The 17,746-nt window shown below is 42.6% G+C and overlaps 1 long non-coding RNA gene across 1 annotated transcript in view; it reads left to right on the top strand.

Annotated features, from left to right (window-relative positions):
* The first annotated feature begins 4,122 nt into the window (after positions 1 to 4,122).
* LOC311603329 overlaps positions 4,123 to 17,746 on the top strand; it is a 100,595-nt gene continuing 86,971 nt past the window's right edge. The window contains exon 1 of the long non-coding RNA XR_014781049.1: positions 4,123 to 4,520. This is a non-coding gene — a long non-coding RNA (uncharacterized lncRNA). The remainder of the gene's footprint in view (positions 4,521 to 17,746) is intronic.

Below are 17,746 nucleotides of genomic sequence, written 5' to 3'. Positions count from 1 at the left end.
CACCTGGAAAGGATGTTCTTCAGTCTGTTGAGCTCCCAGCTGGGCTCTGGTGATGCAGCTGTCTTTGAGTCATTTCTGCTCCTATAAGTATCCCCAACAAAACTCATGGTTCACCAAGTCAGACTTTGGTGGTAGCTGTACTTTGGTCTGTTGTCAGTTCTCTGTCTGGGGCGAGCAGACGTTGGTCGTGTTTCCTTGGGCACTGTGGTCTGAAGGGGTGCGTTTCCCTCCAGAGTCATCAGGCTGAATGATATCACTAAGGCTAAGAGATGGTGCCTTCTGCAAGTGGTTAAGTCATGAGGCCTGTCACCATGCATAGGGCAGTGGCCATTGAAAAGGACGTATGAGAAGGAGTCCAACCTCTCTTTTTGCTCTCTTGCCCTTTCTCCTTCTATCATGTTGAAGACACAGTAAAAGTAGAAAAGTAAAGAGTGACCCCCACCAGATAGCAAATCTGTTGAATTCTTGATCTTGTAATTTTGTTTCCCAAACTGTAATTAAAAAGGTTTTGCTGATATTTTGTTATAATGGCACAATCAGGTCAAGACACTGTAGTAAAAGACAGAGCAAAAGTACTTTGGATTGATCCTAGGGTAGGTCAGCTTGGAATTATGTTTATTATCCTTTCAAATAACTTTTTTCCTTTCAAGGAAAGCGAGGCCCACATCCAGATGATACAGCCTTAGCATGTGAAGAACTCTAAGATGAAAGTCCAGGCTGGGTGGAGACAGGGATGCTGTGGATGCAGAGAAGAGAGTGTAAATAGAATCCCAAGAACACAGAAAAAACCCAGAAAATAAAAGCAAAGATTTCATTAGAGGTTGCAGTGGGGTTCTGAGAACCCAAAGAGGTTGGATTGCATCTACCAGCAGAGGCCTGGAGCAAGGAAGGGGCGAGACTGATTTTATATTCCCCGGAACAGGTGGGGAATGCAGACATAGAATAGGGAGACATCTGTTGAGGCCCCCAGGAGAACTGTTAGAGCCACCATGGAAGACCTGGTGTTTCTCACTCCCCTTGCATGGCACGCCACGAGCTACCATCAGCGCTCTTGCGAGCTTTCACTCTCTGTCTACTGTGCTCCCGTGATTAGGCAGAAGACCCTACATTCTCACTTCTTACTCAGTGATACAGCTATCCCTGCAGTTCTCTGTGCTGAAATGTAGCCAGTTTTCAAAAAAAAAGTTAATCAATTATTTTAAGATAACATTTCCGTTGCCCCACTAATGAGCTTCTCCAGTTCATAGTAAAGATAAAAGTAAGCTTTGGGCTATACTTTTGTCTAATATAGTTGAACATAAAAACATTTTACGTGAGGAATTCTGAAAACTTTTCCAGTAATGACATCTTTTTTCCTTTTTTTTTTTTTTTTGAAGATGATGCCAGTTTTATTAAAATAGAAATAGAAATGACAACAATTGGTATATTTACTGGGTAAAGTGTGTATTTTCCATTATAGCTTACAAATATCTTCTAACCACCAGTGTATTTTCTGCTTCTACAAGTGACTTGTAGATTCCACATATAAACGAGACCATGTAGCATTTGCTTTTTTGTGCTTGACTTCTCTCACTCAGCTTAGTGTTCTTCAGCTTTCATTCACGCTGCCACAATGACAGAACGCCCTTCCTGTTTGAGGTCTGTAGTCTTCTATTGTATGTGCCACATTTTCTTTCTTCTTCTTTTTATCAATGGACATTTAGGTTGCTGGTGGGAACAGTGCTGCAGTAAGTATGAAAATGCAGACATCCTCAACACACTGTTATACTTTCTGTTGATATATAAAATACATATTATTAAAGAGAAAAACAAAGTTGTAATATTCTTTTCCTTATTAGACAGATAAATTTCCTAATACAAGGGGAAAAAAACCTTTTTGGGGCTGATGTAATTTTCTTTTTTGGCTTCCACTGTCTGAATTTATTCCTTGTATTAATGGGAGTTTTTCTTCAAATTAGAAATGATTGATAGCTTCCCAGCTTGCCGTGCAGCTATAACGAAGACATGTCACTAAGACTTGGCCAAACATGCGTGTCTGTGCCAGTCTCCAAATTTGGAGATGGCAGCAAAGAGGGGCAGAGAAGGAGGGGGTTCTTTGGCCAACAGGAACAGTGACAGCAGTGTTCACTTTACAGGGCAGTGGGGACAGCACTGTACAGGTTGTGTAAGTCAGGCATTTTCGGCATAGCACTGTTGCTCTGGTTAGTGTGTGTGTGTGTGTGTGTGTGTGTGTGTGTGTGTGTGTGTGTGTGTGTGTGTGTGTGTGTATGTGTCTTTTAAAACATGCGTGATTGTTTTGCCAGCACCCCACGTGAGCAACTGGTACCTGTGAAGGTCAGAAGAGGACATTGGGTCTCTTGGAGCCAGAGTTACCGATGGCTGTGGCCAGCATTGGGAATTAAACGCCAGTCTTCTTCAAGAGCAGCCAGTGCTCTTGACTGCTGAGCCACGTCTGCAGCCCCTCCCACAGTGTAGTTTTTGTGGTGGCAGACTGGCTTCCTGGTCCCTCTTGGTTCTGCTCACTTTCTGACCTTGGCTTTACTACTCTCCCCTACAACTTTGCTAACTTCCCAGGGTCTTCTAGTAAATTCCGTTTCTCTTCAAATAAGCCAGAGAGAGTCTGTTCCTACTGTGTATTGTGTTGGTGCACTACATTGGCTTGAGAAGAGCTTGGCTTTTTCTTTCAAGCTCTGTAGCTCATAAGAGTTACCACCAGCTCTGATTTGTTAATGCTGAAGGGACTTCTAAGATGAGGGACTTTTCAGCGAGAAAGCTGGATATGTCCCTCTACTGAGCTGGCTGACCTTAGTAGGTGGCCTTGACCATGGCTCAAACCTGCTATGTCTATCAAACGGACACCTTGTTGCTGTAGAAGTCCAGTTAGATGGGTAATGTGAGAACATGCTGCATCATGTAAAGATCCATAGACCCACACAAAAGCAAGGTGACAATACGGGTGAGAGTTCTGCAGGAATCCTCTGACCTCTTAGTCATTGACAGAGTGTGAGTCCAGGAGCATCGACGTGAGCACAGTCTGGTAGATTACGTACTATACGCTGACTTGCAGGCGGGGTCTCATGTAGCCTAGGCTGGCTTTGAATGCTCAAACCTCCTCCCTCCATCTGTCTCCCAAGTACTGGAATTACAGGTTTGTATTAGTATGAATAGCAGAAAATCTTTTTTTAAATACAGATGTTCTGTAGCTTTAGTGGTAGAGCACTTGCTTCTCACGCATGAGATTCTAGGCTCAATCCCTGCTGCCATCTCAAAAAAAAAAAAAAAAAAAAAAAAGAACTAAAAAATATAGAAGCCCAGCCTCCATTCTGACTTATTGTGTAAATATCCCTGGAGAAGAAGCAAAGCCACTTCGGTCCTGGGATTAATCCACGTTAAAATTCAAGGTTTCTGCCTTTGGAAGAGAAGGCACGGGCACCACTGCCTGCTCTTCTCACTGTGTCCTCAGCACTGGAGAGCCCATTTGTAGTCCTTGCTCCCTGTAGCCCCTTCTGTACTTTCCACGCCCTCCACGCCTGTTCAATCCTAAGTACACTGTGGATTTGGAATGGGTTAAAGGCATTAAACATTTCATTAAGCCAGAGCCCAAAAGACCCAATTGTCTCTAGAAATGCTCTTTGAGACACACCCAGGTATGCCTTCCTAGATTTATAAACACTCTTATAGACATTCTCAACTCTATCAAATTGACAATCAGTGTTAGCTGTCACGTGACTGGGGATGGGTTGTGGTCAAAGGCCCAGCGACACTGCTTATCACCTACGTACCTGTAGAAACTAGATGCTCAGTTGCCACTCCAGGCCCACGGAGTGAGGTGCATTGGCCCTACATCTCACGAGCATCTTTTTACAACTAAGTTAACACCAAATGGGTTCCCTGCCAGCATAATGGGTTTTTTTTACTACAGTTCCTTCCCTCCTCCAGGCTCACAACAGAGATTCAGGACACAGAACAGTGTACCAGGCTTTGTTGTTTGTTTTATTTTTGAATGGGGAGAATTGGAGGAAATGGCAGGCAGAGCGAAGAACTAACCCTTCTCTGAATTGAATAGGATGTCCCAAACTTAGGCTTCCTTGGCAGTACTGCCATGCTGGGATCATCGTACTGCCACGATGTTAGACCTCTCTACAGGCGGGCAGACCCAAAGGAACAGAAGGGCAGAGCCGAGCTGCCAGGTTTCTATTTCTAGCCCATTGCTTTCCTGCCTTCTAGCTCTTGCTTTATAGCAAGTCAGGTCATCTCCCTAAGCAGCTCCACCTGGACATTTAGGTGTCAGGGTTGTGTTTCTCCCCAGCAGTAGAAGTCTCTGAGAGGACGTCTGTCTACAAATCACATCGAAGAGGCAGCCCGGGTGGCCTCAGGCTCTGCGATGATGCCTCATGGACTCTGCCCCGGGGAAATCCCTCTTTATCCTTCCCAGCTGACTGCTTCCACAGCTGCTGAGTTTGGGGAACCCAGCTGGTGGCCACATCTGCATGGGAACTTCTGGAGGCAGGAGCCAACTGGTGAGTCGGGCATTTCTGAGGGGAGAGGGTTGCCTTTTGCTCCTCGAAAAGATCTTGTTACTAGGAGTCATCCTCACTGGACAGGCTGCTCCCCCCCCCCCCCCACACACACACTCATAGGTTCCTCACCTCCATTACATGGAGCCACTGTGAATTCAGACTGGTTGCCTTAATGCCCAACAGTGAGTTGTTAGTGATATGCAACACTGGGCATTGAACCCCAGTGTGTCTAGCATGGTCTACCGCTTAATTGGCCATAATAATTTTATTATCTAGGTTTTAAAATGAGACAATTGGCAGGGTTTTTTTTTTCTTCCCAAAGTGCTTCCAGGTTGATTACATATGTAAAGGAGAGGGGATATGTGATATCTATATACCCAGTAACTGCTTTTTCAAATGACATTCATTCCTCTTTATTTTATTTGAAAGTGTAGGGAGTTCAATGTAGTTCAAGGAAAGCATTGTGGTAAACAGCCAGATTAAATGTGAGCCCTGTAAAGAGCAGCAGCTTGCAGAAATATTGCTATAGATACTAAGACCAAATCCTGCCTCGGTACGAACCACACATAATTGAATCATGTTCAATAGAAGGCCATTACAAAACCGAACTTATTTGCAATGCTAATGTGGGGAAGACAGCTGTCACGGGGAATTAAATATGATCATTCAGAGCTTGAATAAATGAGGCGTCCATTATCTCCTGGCTGTGTTGCAGGCTGCTCGAAGAACACAAATAAATGATACTGTTGCAGGGACCAGCCCATGGTTTTGTCTTTTAAGTCCTGGAAATATGAGAGCTCTGGAGGTGGAGGCAGGGAGACAGCGATACAGAAAAAAGACTTGGCAGATAGATACAGGCAAGTAGGCAAAGAGTTTTTTGCCCCCCCCTCCCCCTAAGGACACCATGAATGCACAGACATAATCAAAATTCTATTTCCTGATGCCTGAAATAGATTTTAATTCTATTAAAGATTTTTGTCAAGATTCATCCCATCTCCCTAAGACTCAAATCAGCCAACTCACAAAGGAGGCTGAGTGTGAAAGGGCAGAGTAGGGAGTAAACAAAGCTAATCCTTTTGTCCCTTCCCCAAGGCTTCCCTCCCATCCAGACGGATAATAAACATAACAGGACTTTCTCATGGATAATCAACCTGCCAACAAGCATAAAGGGTACTTGGATCAGCTCTAGTTTAAAAAATGCCATTAATTGTCCAATTAACAGAAAGACGGTTTTCCTTTTATTAGATCTGAGCAACCTGCCTACAAATAAGTTTTCTTGTGCTAATAACATGAGATACTGAACTGTCATCTTTTGACACATAATAAAGTTAGGGACTTTTTTTTAAAAAAAAGCAATTAAATATAAGGCCATTTCTTGATAGACTATCGAATGCAGGTAATTCTAGAACCAATGTATGAGCTTACAGTGCACTGTGTTTGGGAGGAAAGCAAGGCTCTGTGAGAAGAGGCCAAAATGACATGCTTAGGGATCATAGCTGCTGGGCTAAAACAGCTCCTTGGAAGTAAAGGAGATCATCAAAAGTCTCTGCTCCTGTGTTTAAAACTTTATTCTTCCCTGTAAGCTGCCATCCAGATTAGTACACACACACACACACACACACACACACACACACACACACACGAATGGTAGTGAAAAGTGGGAAGTCTCTTTGTATCAGTTTTTGTATATTGCAAGAAATGTAGCATTGAGGGTTTTTTGGGGTGTATTGTGGTATATGAATTACATTTATGAAATATATAAATTCAATTCAAAAAGGTCTTGTATTTGTAGCTTCAAGGAGCTTTGAGTGTCAGTGAATTCTTCCTGACAAGTATGTTTCAGGTCCTTGCATGACATTTTAGAAATGCAACGCAGTAGGAATGCTTAATGGGAATCCCAAGAATTGGCACCGTGACTGAGCTTATGTAGAGGTTTTCCTCCCATACGCACAAAATATCTCTCCTTTCTAGCTGTGTGTGTGTGTAACTATAAATTTTGATGATTAAAATTTATTTTTTGGAAGCATGTCTGTAATCCTAGCACTGGGGGAATTAATGTAAAATTGTGAGTTAAGGGCCAGCCTCAGTTACATAGTGAACTTCAGACCAGTTGGGCTACATGAAACCCTGGCTCAAAACAAAAACCAAATAACAACAAAGATAAACCAAAAATAAACTGCATAAACAAACAAAAATATCTATTCACTTGAAATAAGACTATTGGGATACTTAGACTGTTAGATAAAGAAGATTAAACTCAAGATTTTAAAGGAATTTTCTAGAATCCCAACTTGGAAAGAAGGTTGAGAAGTCATGAATACCCATATTGTGAGAGCAACTCAGATGCCATCATGTACTTGGAAGTTCTTTCTTACTAGATGCTTGAACACTTTAGTAAACATCTGTATTTATAATAAAACCCTCAAGCAATATAATGTTCAAATAGCAATTGAAAACACCTATAATCCTAGCTTTCCAGAAATGCCACTGATAGCTTTCTTAATTTCACCTCAGTACTTTTTATTTTATACATGTAAATATTCACTTACATTTCCTGTTTTATATAACCAATTTAGTGTAGATTGAGTGTATTTACCTAACATGTTAAGGTGTTTAAAAATTTTCAGCACATATTAATTATACATCATAGGCTTCATTATGACATTTGAACACTCATATATAATGTATTTTGATCATATTAGTTCACCATTACCCTGTCATGTCTCCCTCCCACTCCCCCTGAATCTTACTCTTTTCCCAACTAGTCCTCTTACAGTGTCTTTTTTGGTAGCTCAATGAATTGTTTTATAGAAGCATGGGCATCTTACTGGTAAAAACCGGAGTTTGATCCTCATTATGGTAGGGAAAAAGGACAATATTTATGGCAACTTAAAGACTGGAAAACTATGGTCTATTGCCAAAGCCCTGCCCCTTTCCCTCACCTGTTTGTGTCAATGAAGTTTTCCTGGGATGCAACCACACTCACTTGCTTAGGGATTGGCCATCTGCTTTAGTGTGACAGTGGCAGAGTTGAGTAGATGCAACAAATTGTATTGTTTGGTGAGTTGAAAATACGTTGCCCTTTACAGAAGAAGTTGGCTGACTTTTGACTTAACCCATCATTTTTCTGGGTGTGAGGATTGTTTTTTATTTTTATACTATGAAAACAATATTGCAGAGCCAGCAAGATGGCTCAGTGGGTTAAAGCTCTTGTCACCAAGCCTAATGGCCTGAGTTTGAGCTCTGGAACCTAAATTGTGGAAGTAGAAAATCAACTCTCCCAAGTTGTCCTCTGACATACTGTGGCACACGTATGTACACACACACACACACACACTGTAACAAAAGCAATGCTACAATAAATGTGCTGCCATCTCTTCTTGGTGTATCCATCCTCTGTCTCTTGTCCTGCTTATAGGGATGGATTCCATTCCAGAGGCCTTGGGCCATGTGTATCATTGTTAATTCTGGGGTCTAGAGCCTGAATAGGTAAGGTTTACAGTCACAAATCACCGATGGGAGAGTTAGGTGATGTACATGAAAGTCTGCTGGGAGTTGACAGTCAAAAGCTAGTCCGTAGTTGGTCTTGGATATTACCATGTGTACTTTTTTCCCTTTTTGATTTTAATCTGCATCCTTTTGTTGTAATAAACTATAACTGTAAGTGTAAGAGTTCAATTGAGTTTTATGAATCCTGAAGAATTATAGATTATATATGGTCCAAGGGATCTTGTCAATCTTTCCTTGTGTATGAGGGAGCAAACAAAGGAGGGAAGGAAGGAGGAAAGAAGAATGGAGTGGGGAAGGGAAGAGGTAGGATGGAGAGATAAAGATGATGAGGTAAAGACCGAAGAGTTGATGATGATGATGATGATAAATAAATAAGTAAGTAAGTAAATAAATACATAAAGATTTGTGGTGGTTGGTGTGAGAATAGACCCTATAGGTTCAAGTGTGAATGATTGGTCCTTAGTGGAACTGTTTTTGGAGGAGTTAGGAGGTGTGGCCTCATTGGGGGAGGTGTGCCACTGGGGACAGAATTTGAGGTTTCAAAAGCCATTCCCATGTGCGCGCTCTCTCTGTCTCCTCCTTGCAGATAAGGATGTAAGCTCCAGTGCCATGCCTGGCTGACTCTTGCCGTATTCTCTGCCATGATGGTAATGGAATCTAACCCTCTGGAACTGTAAGCCCCAACAAACTCTTCCTCCTAATAGTTTCTTGGCCGTGTTGTCTCTTCACAGTGAGGGAAAGGTAATCTGGCGTCATGATAGAATCTACCACAGGAGTATGGCTGTGTTGGCTACTCGTGGCTATCAGTTTGACACATCTGGGAAGAGAGAACCTCAATTGAGGAACTGCCCCCACCAGATTGGCCTGTGGACATGTCTGTTGGGGGCATTTTCTTGATTGCTTAATGGTGAATGAAGCCCTAGCCCTGGGCAGATGGTCCAGAGTTATATAAGAAAGGTCACTGGACATGAGCCTGAAAACAAGCTGTTAGCAACATTCCTCCTGTTCTCAGCCTCCTGCCTTGCCTTCCGTTGATGATGGCCCTATTAGTCAAATAAACCCTTTCTTACCCAAGTTGCTCTTGGTTGGAGTAAGCTAGGACAATGGCCAACTGCAGTTTTGATCAGGTCAGGACCATCAAGCTTGACTTTTCCTGGGTTTGTGAAATCTTAAGATTCAAAGCTTCAGGGGGCATGAATTTCAGGCAAGCACACTGCTATGAGGTGTTTGGAGTAGCCGGAAGGATCTGAGGGCCAGGGCAGGGAACCCTTGAGCAGTTTTGGGGAAACTGGGTGCACACCTCATAAACATTTACTTGCTAACATCGACCTTCGCTCTGAATTGTGGGGATGTGAAGGATAAGAAAACAGCTTTGCGCTTAGGAGTTTACATTATGTAAAAGGTCCTTCTTCAAACTGGCATTGAAGCGTTGCAGGAAGGAGTCTGGTGGCATAAAAACAGCAGCTGTCTACTTCAGGACTACTAAGTCTCAGCCTCCTTGTCTGAAAATGGCGGCGATGGTGGCTATCTGATTATTATGTGGATCAAAGGGAGGAATTTTCATGGCGAGCCCACAGAAAACATGCAGTAAGTGGTGGATATTGTTTATGGCTAAAAGTGAGAGTCCTGAATCTTGGCCAAAAATGGTAACATAGATTTGCAACCTTGGCACTTACTTGGGAGGGTGAGGCAGAGGGATCTCGAATTTGAGGCCAGCCTGGGATGCATTCAAATTCTAGCTACTTGTCTATTCCTCCTAGTAGGACTGTCCTCAGTCACATTTATCTCCTGTGGTCACACAAGCCCTGGTGCTCTGCTACCACCATCTTGAAATGCACTCTGGCAATGAGAGGCCTTGTGTATTCATTTTTGCACCAGGCCCTGTGATATGGGGCTCAGTTTATGCAAGGAAATGGAGATTATATATATATATATATTATACACACATACATATCCTGTTGTTTTTTTAGTAGTCTCATTTATCCTTCTCCATTGTCTCGTCCTTTTGGTCATGCTATCACATGGTACTTGGCAGGACCACTTCACTTATTTTATAGAAAGAAAACCAATGCCATGTCCTACAGGAGACTAACAGGTCCTAAGCACACACAAACCTTGTGTTTTGCAATGATGTACCATCCCTGAATATTTCAATATTTTCTACAGTGCACTTAGTGCTTTGTATGAGGAAATCATTGCATTTAAAATTGAAGATATAACAAAAGGCAGAACAACTCGTAAACTTATATAATAGGAATACAGTTACCCCTTGAAGATTGGTGCTTTGATGTAAAGTGTGGTATGAAAGCAAACTTCAGGACTGTTAAATGCCCTCTTATAACTAATTCTTGCAATTTAGGTCCCTGCAGTCTAGAGCAGAGGAAAATAAAGAGCTGTGTCCCACTAGAGAAAGTAAATTTGAAGGAAATATTGAAGCAAAAGGAATAAACCATTTATGAGTACTTCAAACACAATGGCATAGTTGTCTCTCTAAGCAGAGTGCTTGTATTTAATTTCCACCCGTCAGCAGGTAGGAAGAGAAATGGAGAAGGCGAAATAGCTTTACAGAGCAACAGAGGCCTGTTGAGGTAATAAGAGGTCTGACGTAAGCATATGTTTAAACTGTAGCAATTTAAATATTTTCGTATTTGAATTTCTATCTTCAACACTGGAAAATTAAGTGTTGGGTATGAGGTCTAGTACCAGATGGAGTGCTGACTAAATGTCTTTCAAAATTCAGAGGTATCTAAACAGGCCAGTAGGTTGTGCGTGGCTTGTAGGGAGGATGTGCTTATGGTTACCTCATGGTAAGGTGAAAGTTGGCCTTCAGGACTCTATGGTTGTCTGTGTGCAAATCCATCAAGATCATATAATTTAGCAAACTGGCTTTGGTTAAAAAGTCTGAGAGAAGCTATATACAATGCTTGGAAAAACCCAAGCTGATATTAAAAAAAGACCAGTGGGAGTGTAATTTATAAAAAGTAAAGACCCTTGAGATAAGAAGTGGAATGTTTGGAATTTATTGAATTAGAGAGTGTTCCTCCTGCCTGTCACTATGTGATCATAAAGGAAAAGAGAGAGGGGGGATGCATGGAGCCATGGTAGTTGGCTGTGCGTGATGAGGAGTGAGGAAGGTGGCGGGTGTGGAAATAGGGACCTGCTCTTCAATGAAGAGCTTTTAATTCTGCAATTAATAGGATGTTTTATTTTGCACCAAATTTAAGCCTTTGGAGCTACCCCCCCCCACTTGAACTTTAACAAATAAGAGGAAAACGAGTGTTGGCATGGGGTCTGGGAGCTGTGGTGTGAGCAGAGCACGTGGTTTTAAAATTCATTGTTCATTAGTTCATGTTTGTAGGCTGAAAGCTTCCCAAAGGTCAACAGTGTAATAATGCTTTTTATTACCATAATTATTACAAATAGTTACCTTGTGCCACTTTGACTGTGCCACTTTGAAAAATTACTTTTGAAAATAGTTTTTCAGTCCTTATCCTCTCTCTCGTCAGAGTGGTGGAGGGAAATTACTGGTGCTGGGTGCTGCAGGACGCAGGAGGATGCAGAAGTGGCCTGCTGAAGGCCACACCCTGTGTGCGTGCTGGGGGAGGGGCCAGCCAGCGAAGAACTTGCACGGGCGTATATAATGGTTTCATTTCTGTAAGTAGCAAAGTGATTCGGTTTTTATTTGCATGGTTTAGGGTTGAGTCTGGGATTGAGTGAAGATGCTTGTGGAGTGTAAATTACAAACCCTATTTTGGGGAGTGCTTATGTAACACAGACACACACATTCACACTAGCACGTTTGCATATGTGCACACATACGGTTAAGTTTTTCTTCAGTGCTACTAGCCATCCCTTGGTGTGGAGTTGGTCAAACTTTTAGGAAGAAGTCCAACTGTGCTATATGGCACTAGCTGGGATTTAAAGTGGCAGAATGAGCTAGGCTTAATTTTAAAAAATGTATTATTATCTTATTGGCATTCGTGTTCGGTCTACATGTATGTCTGTGTACCATGTGAAGGCCAGAACTGACGGAGGCCGGAAGAGGTTATTCAATCTTCAGGAGCTGGAGTTTCAGATGGATGAGAGCAGTCAGGTGGGTTCTGGAATTGAACCTGAGTGCTCTGGAAGAGCAGCAAGTGGTCTTAACTGCTGAGACATTGCTCTAGCCCTACTCTAGACTTTAGATTTAGCCACTTTTATCTTTTCTCATAAGTTCAAGAGAAATGAAAGTGGCTGGGGAAACAGCAACGTTGAGATATCCCTGCAGAAGGATCTACTAAAAGCCTGCAATCAGCAAAGTTTAGGGGAACGCATAAGTAGGAAGATTAACGCTGCCTTCGTCTGCTGGAAGGTTTTGTGGGTTAGAAGGTTGGTCCCTAGTGAGGAGATGACGTTTGGAGTTAGTAGGGCCTCTAAAAATGGGGAGGTGATTAGTTTGTTGTCCTCAGATGGGATTAAAGTGCTTTTAAGGGAGCCTGAGTTAATTCTTCTGATAGCAAGTTGCTATGAAAGAACTGGTGGTGCCACACATCTTTAATCCCAGGACTCAGGAAGCAGAGGCGGGCAGATCTCTGAGTTCGAGGCCAGCCTGGCCTATGGAGTTCCAGGACAGCCAGGGCTACGGAGAAAAACCTTGTCTTGAAAACCAAACCAAACAAACCAAAGAGCTCAAATGGTGTGACTTTCTTCCTTACTGTGTGACCTCTCCTCTGTATACACGACATGGTGTCATCCGTCATGACTCAGCCAGGCGGTCCTCTCCAGAGGTCTCAGCACTGTGTTGTGTAAATTTTTCACTCTCCCAAATGGTGGCCAGACAAATTTCTAGAGTACACAGCCTCAGATATTTTATTACAGTGACAAAAAAGAAATGGACTACTATTAAATCTAAAAAAAGAAAAAAATGACTTCTACGGGATATGAAAAAATTTAAGAGAGTTTATATTTTCATGTTAATGAAATATAGGCATGTGACTTGCTGTTAATATTAAGTGTGCTGAAGTATTCCACCCCAGGAATTTGCTATGTTCCAGTCACTCTGGAGCTATATTATCATAGTAGACTAATTTATACTGGTTACCCCTAATAATAATTTCCTACATAGTGTCTCTGGAATATGATGTTTCAGTAATGTTTCTAACCTCGGGATTACCCAGTGAGGAGAAGTTAGATAAAGAATATTGTGAGGTGGAAGCTGAGGTCAGATTGAAAGAGCCCTAAAGCTCGCAGATCTACAACCCTGGAAAGTCACTCTGGTGGCACTGTGGGAGCTGCATTAAAGAGGATGTAGTATAAGAAGGTAAGAAGACCAACTGGGGCTGGAGAGATGGCTCAGTGGTTAAGAGCACTGCCTGCTCTTCCAAAGGACCTGGGTTCAATTCCCAGCACCCACATGGCAGCTCACAGCTGTCTGTAACTCCAAGATCTGACACCCTCACACCAATGCACATAAATTAAATAAAAATATATTAAAAAAAGAAGACCAGCTGTGCTGTCTCCTGATGAGAGATGACAAGCTGACTCGCGTGCCAGTAAGAAGATAAAAAGGGTTAGTACACTTGTTTCCTAAGCAGAATTCAAACCTTGGTGCAAGATGGATGAGAAACTGAGTGATGAGTGGGCAGAGACCCATCCTCAGGTGGCAGGTGATAACCCGGTGTTTCATCACTGACCATGAAGCACCTGATAGCAGAGCTGTCCTGGTGGGATTCAAGGCAGGCCCAGTAGGCTGCTGCAACGAAGTGCCACATACCAGGTGGCTCACACAACATAAACGTGTCATCACCAAGTATGGAAGGTGGAAGCCCATGGAGGTGTCATTCCTTCAGAGAGTGCTAGAGGAAATTTTACTTAAGCTGCTTTCTGACTTCTGGAAACTTCTTGTGTGACTCTGCTTTTCACACGATGTTGCCCTTTTATGTCCTTTATATTCACAGATTTTCCTTTTAGCGGGACACCAGGCTTATTGGTTGGATATTTCCCCATCGTATTGTATGATTTCACCTTATGAAAAATTTTAATACACTCTTTATAGTATTCTTTTAAAATAGTATTTATGACAGGCAGATCTCTGTGAGTTCAAGGCCAGCCTGGTCTACAGAGAGAGTCCAGGACAGCCAAGGCTACACAGGGAAACCTTATCTTGAAAAGCAAACAAATAAACAAAGATGTATGTGTGTGCACATGTGTGCTTGTGTGTGTGCATGAGAGCATGCAATATGCATATGCGAATGTCAGGAAACAGCACTGTGGGGTTATTTCTCTCCTTCTAACTCAGGTCTCCAGGCTTGTGCAACAAGAACAATCTTATATAATCTTATAATATGATCTTATTTGGAAACAAGGTCATATCTGAGATAATGGAACCTAGAATTTAAACATGATTTTGTGTGTGTGTGAAGGACACATCATTCAATTCATAATAGTAAACTAGGTAAAGTTATAATGATTGACCTAGGAGATGCCAAGCTTTAGGGTCCTATATGTATTAAAGACATTTTCACAAATTATCCTTTGAGCTTAGGAGTGGAAGCATTTGTCTGGGGGAGAAGGAAGAATACAAAATCCTCAAGCACTTTAATACAGCACAAGAAATATGACATCTTGGAATGTGAGAAAACAGCACAAGTAAACAGGTTCATCTTATCTTCTGGCCTTTTCTCTGGAGAAAGTCTCTTTTCTGCACTTTGCCCAGTCCTGAGTCTCTGCATTGCTGCCACTGCAGAAAGAGATCAAGGCTGTGGACAACATACATCTGTGGGTGTAAAACACAAATACTTAGGCAGTTTTACAGCACAGCCAGTTAGCAAAATATTAGTAGCCCCTCACCCTCTGTGGCGTATGACCTCCAGAGTCATAGACCTTTGACCAGGTTCACAGTATCAAGCATGAGTTCTTTCCCGTGAGCTGGCTCAGACTCATCAGGCAGTGGCTGGTTATCCCCATAACTTTCATGCCCCTATTGCACCAGGGATCATATTTTGCCTGGCAAGTTGTTGTTGTGGCATTCAGAATTCATGGTAGTTGTGTTGATGTTTCTCCTCCATAGCAGCCTGTACAACACTATGAAAACTGTTTACTTTTGTGTTTGTTTGTAGACAGGATCTTAGACTATGTAGCTCTGGCTGGTCTGGGCTTTGCAATGTAGGCCAGTCAGCTCAAACTCACTGCCTGAAGAGATCACAAGAGAATATCAGGCCCCCTGAGACTGGAGTTACAGATGACTGTGAGCTGCCATGTGGGTGTTGGGAATTAAATCTGGGACCTCTGGAAAAGTGAACAGTGCTCTGAAACATTAGCCCATCTCTCTAAGTTCCTACTCAGTGTTTAGACGTCTGAACTCTCACACAATCCACACATGAACATAGACAAGGAAATTTAGAGTGAAATAGGACAGAAGTCACATATCACACTGACAGTCTCTAGATTTGTGTGTATTAAAAGGCTTATTCAATTGTACTGAAGATGCAGCCTTCCATACCGCCCCTTGGGAGAACCTAGAACAAGAAATGGGCTGACTCACAGTCAAACACTGGGCGAGGCATAGGGAGTCTTGTGGAAAGGTAGGGGGAGGAAAAAAGGCCCTGGAGATGACAGAAGCTTTGCAAGAAGACCAACAGAGCCAACTAACCAGGGTCCAGAGCGGACTGCTGAGACTGAAGCACCAACCAAGGACCTTGCATGGACTGGTCCTAGGCCCGCTACAGAAATGTAGCTGATGGGCAGCTCAGGTGGGCTTCAGGTGGATCATCTAGGTTGTGAGTGTGTGTGTGTGTGTGGAGAGAGAGAGAGAGAGAGAGAGAGAGAGAGAGAGAGAGAGAGAGAGAGAGAGAGAGAGAGAGACATGGGCTTTGTTGCATGCATTTTGATCCCTCCCCCTCCTCCCCGCCCTCCCGGTGGGACTGCCTTGCCTGGCCACAGGAGAAGGAGACAAGCTCAGTCTTTATATGACTTGATGAGCTGGGGTGGATCAGAAGGGGGGCTCCCCTTTTCTGAGGAATTGGGGCGGGGGAGAGGGAGGGAGGGTAGGGCTGCAGGATGAGGAAGGATGGGGCTGTGACCAGGATGTAATGTGAATAAATAATTGAATTGTAAAAATAACAAGAAAAATAATAACAATAAGAAGAAATGGGCTGAGTAGAAAACCTCAGAGGGACTGGAGCTGTTCAGGACCTGGCAGTGAGACGGCAGTGGCATGGCGAGGAGGAGGAAGAGCAAGGCAAATGCCTGAACCAGGCAGGGGAGGGCACCCATGTTAACCGTTGGCGATGGCTAAGGACCTACAAGTGTCTCTTTGGTTTAGTGCCCTTTCTGCTCTTTGAACGGACATTTGATTAAGAAGTGAAATTAGAACAAATTTTTCTCCAGTCATTACAGGCAACAGAGTCACTGTAAAAATATAAAAGAGAATTACTGTCAGTTTTATTCTGAGCTCACCACAGTCAATGTGCTGTTGGGGAGAAACACCAATTGTGATCAGTTATGCCATCCGTCTACCTAAGTTGACCTTAGCAATGCATCTGGAGGCAAATTTTATTCCTCAGTTCTGAGCACTGGGCCCTGGTCTCAAGGTTGTGAGCACATACTGTTCCTATGTACACATCCATGCTGGAAGGAGACGCTTTCAATTGCCTGTGCATGCATGCAAACTGGCAGGAGAGTGGAGTGGGAAGGTTTGCAGGCTAGGTTGAGGCATGTGAGGACATGCGATGCTATTTGGTGAGAAAGAACTGGTTTGTTGCCCATGCCTGCTTCATAGTCCTTTCAAAGAAGAAAATTCCATTAAAGGCAAAGCAATTAAAATGTCAAGGTGCCTATTCTCTCTCTCTCTCTTTCTTTTTTGGCATTCCTTGGAGAAATCAAATCCAAGACCAATGGTGAAAGGTGACTGTACTGTATCCACTACACAGACTATCTCTTCTAATTATCAGCATGAATGTAATTACTTACAAGCATTGGCTCCTATGATCGTGTCCCTTAGAGCATTTCATCTTTAGTGATTTCCTTGATGGAAAGCCAGTTGGAAGCATTTGTTGCATAACATTGCTCAACCAGAAAGAAAAATACGTACTTTTCAGAAGAAAGATCTGTATGCTTTCTTTTCAATGGTACTTACATTCTGCCAGAATTTGATTAGGAGCCATCTTGGCACAAAGATTGCTAATGACCCAGTCAAATAACTTACATAGATTAAGCAGTTTCTTGGAAAAAGTACAATGTAGCAATGGTGTTTCTTTTCCAAGAACTATTGAAGTTCGGCACTGTAACCACTTAAGGTAGATTGTTAAATGCTTTAACTTCTGAGGGCAGATATGGGAGGTAATGGCTTCCTGCGGGAGTCTGTAGCTTCCGAGGGGGAAATGGTTTTAAGAAAGATTTTTTTTTGATTTCCGGCTTACATCAAAGTGTAGACTCCTAAAGCAGATTAGAATTTTGGAGGCTGTTAGTGGTGTGAGAGAGTACCTCGTCCCCTTCTTGAGAAATGAGTGACCTACCCAGCTAAATCTGACTCAGTTGTTAAGTTGTTGGTAATAGAGGCACAATCAGTTGCCAGGTGTCAAGTTCCTCCTCAGAATTTTTAATATTGCCGTTCCTTTCTCTAGGAGTTAAAAAAAATCATAGAACACTTTATTTTACATCATTCATAAACAAATTTGAGGTGTTACCTTTATGGATAGCTAAAGTCTTATGAGTTAAAAGTTTTTTTTTTAAATATA

Source organism: Acomys minous, assembly GCF_964271855.1.
Source record: "Acomys minous genome assembly, chromosome: 8".
NCBI lineage: Eukaryota > Metazoa > Chordata > Mammalia > Rodentia > Muridae > Acomys > Acomys minous.
Note: the sequence above shows the minus strand (reverse complement) of the source record. Positions and strands in the feature narration are given on the sequence as shown.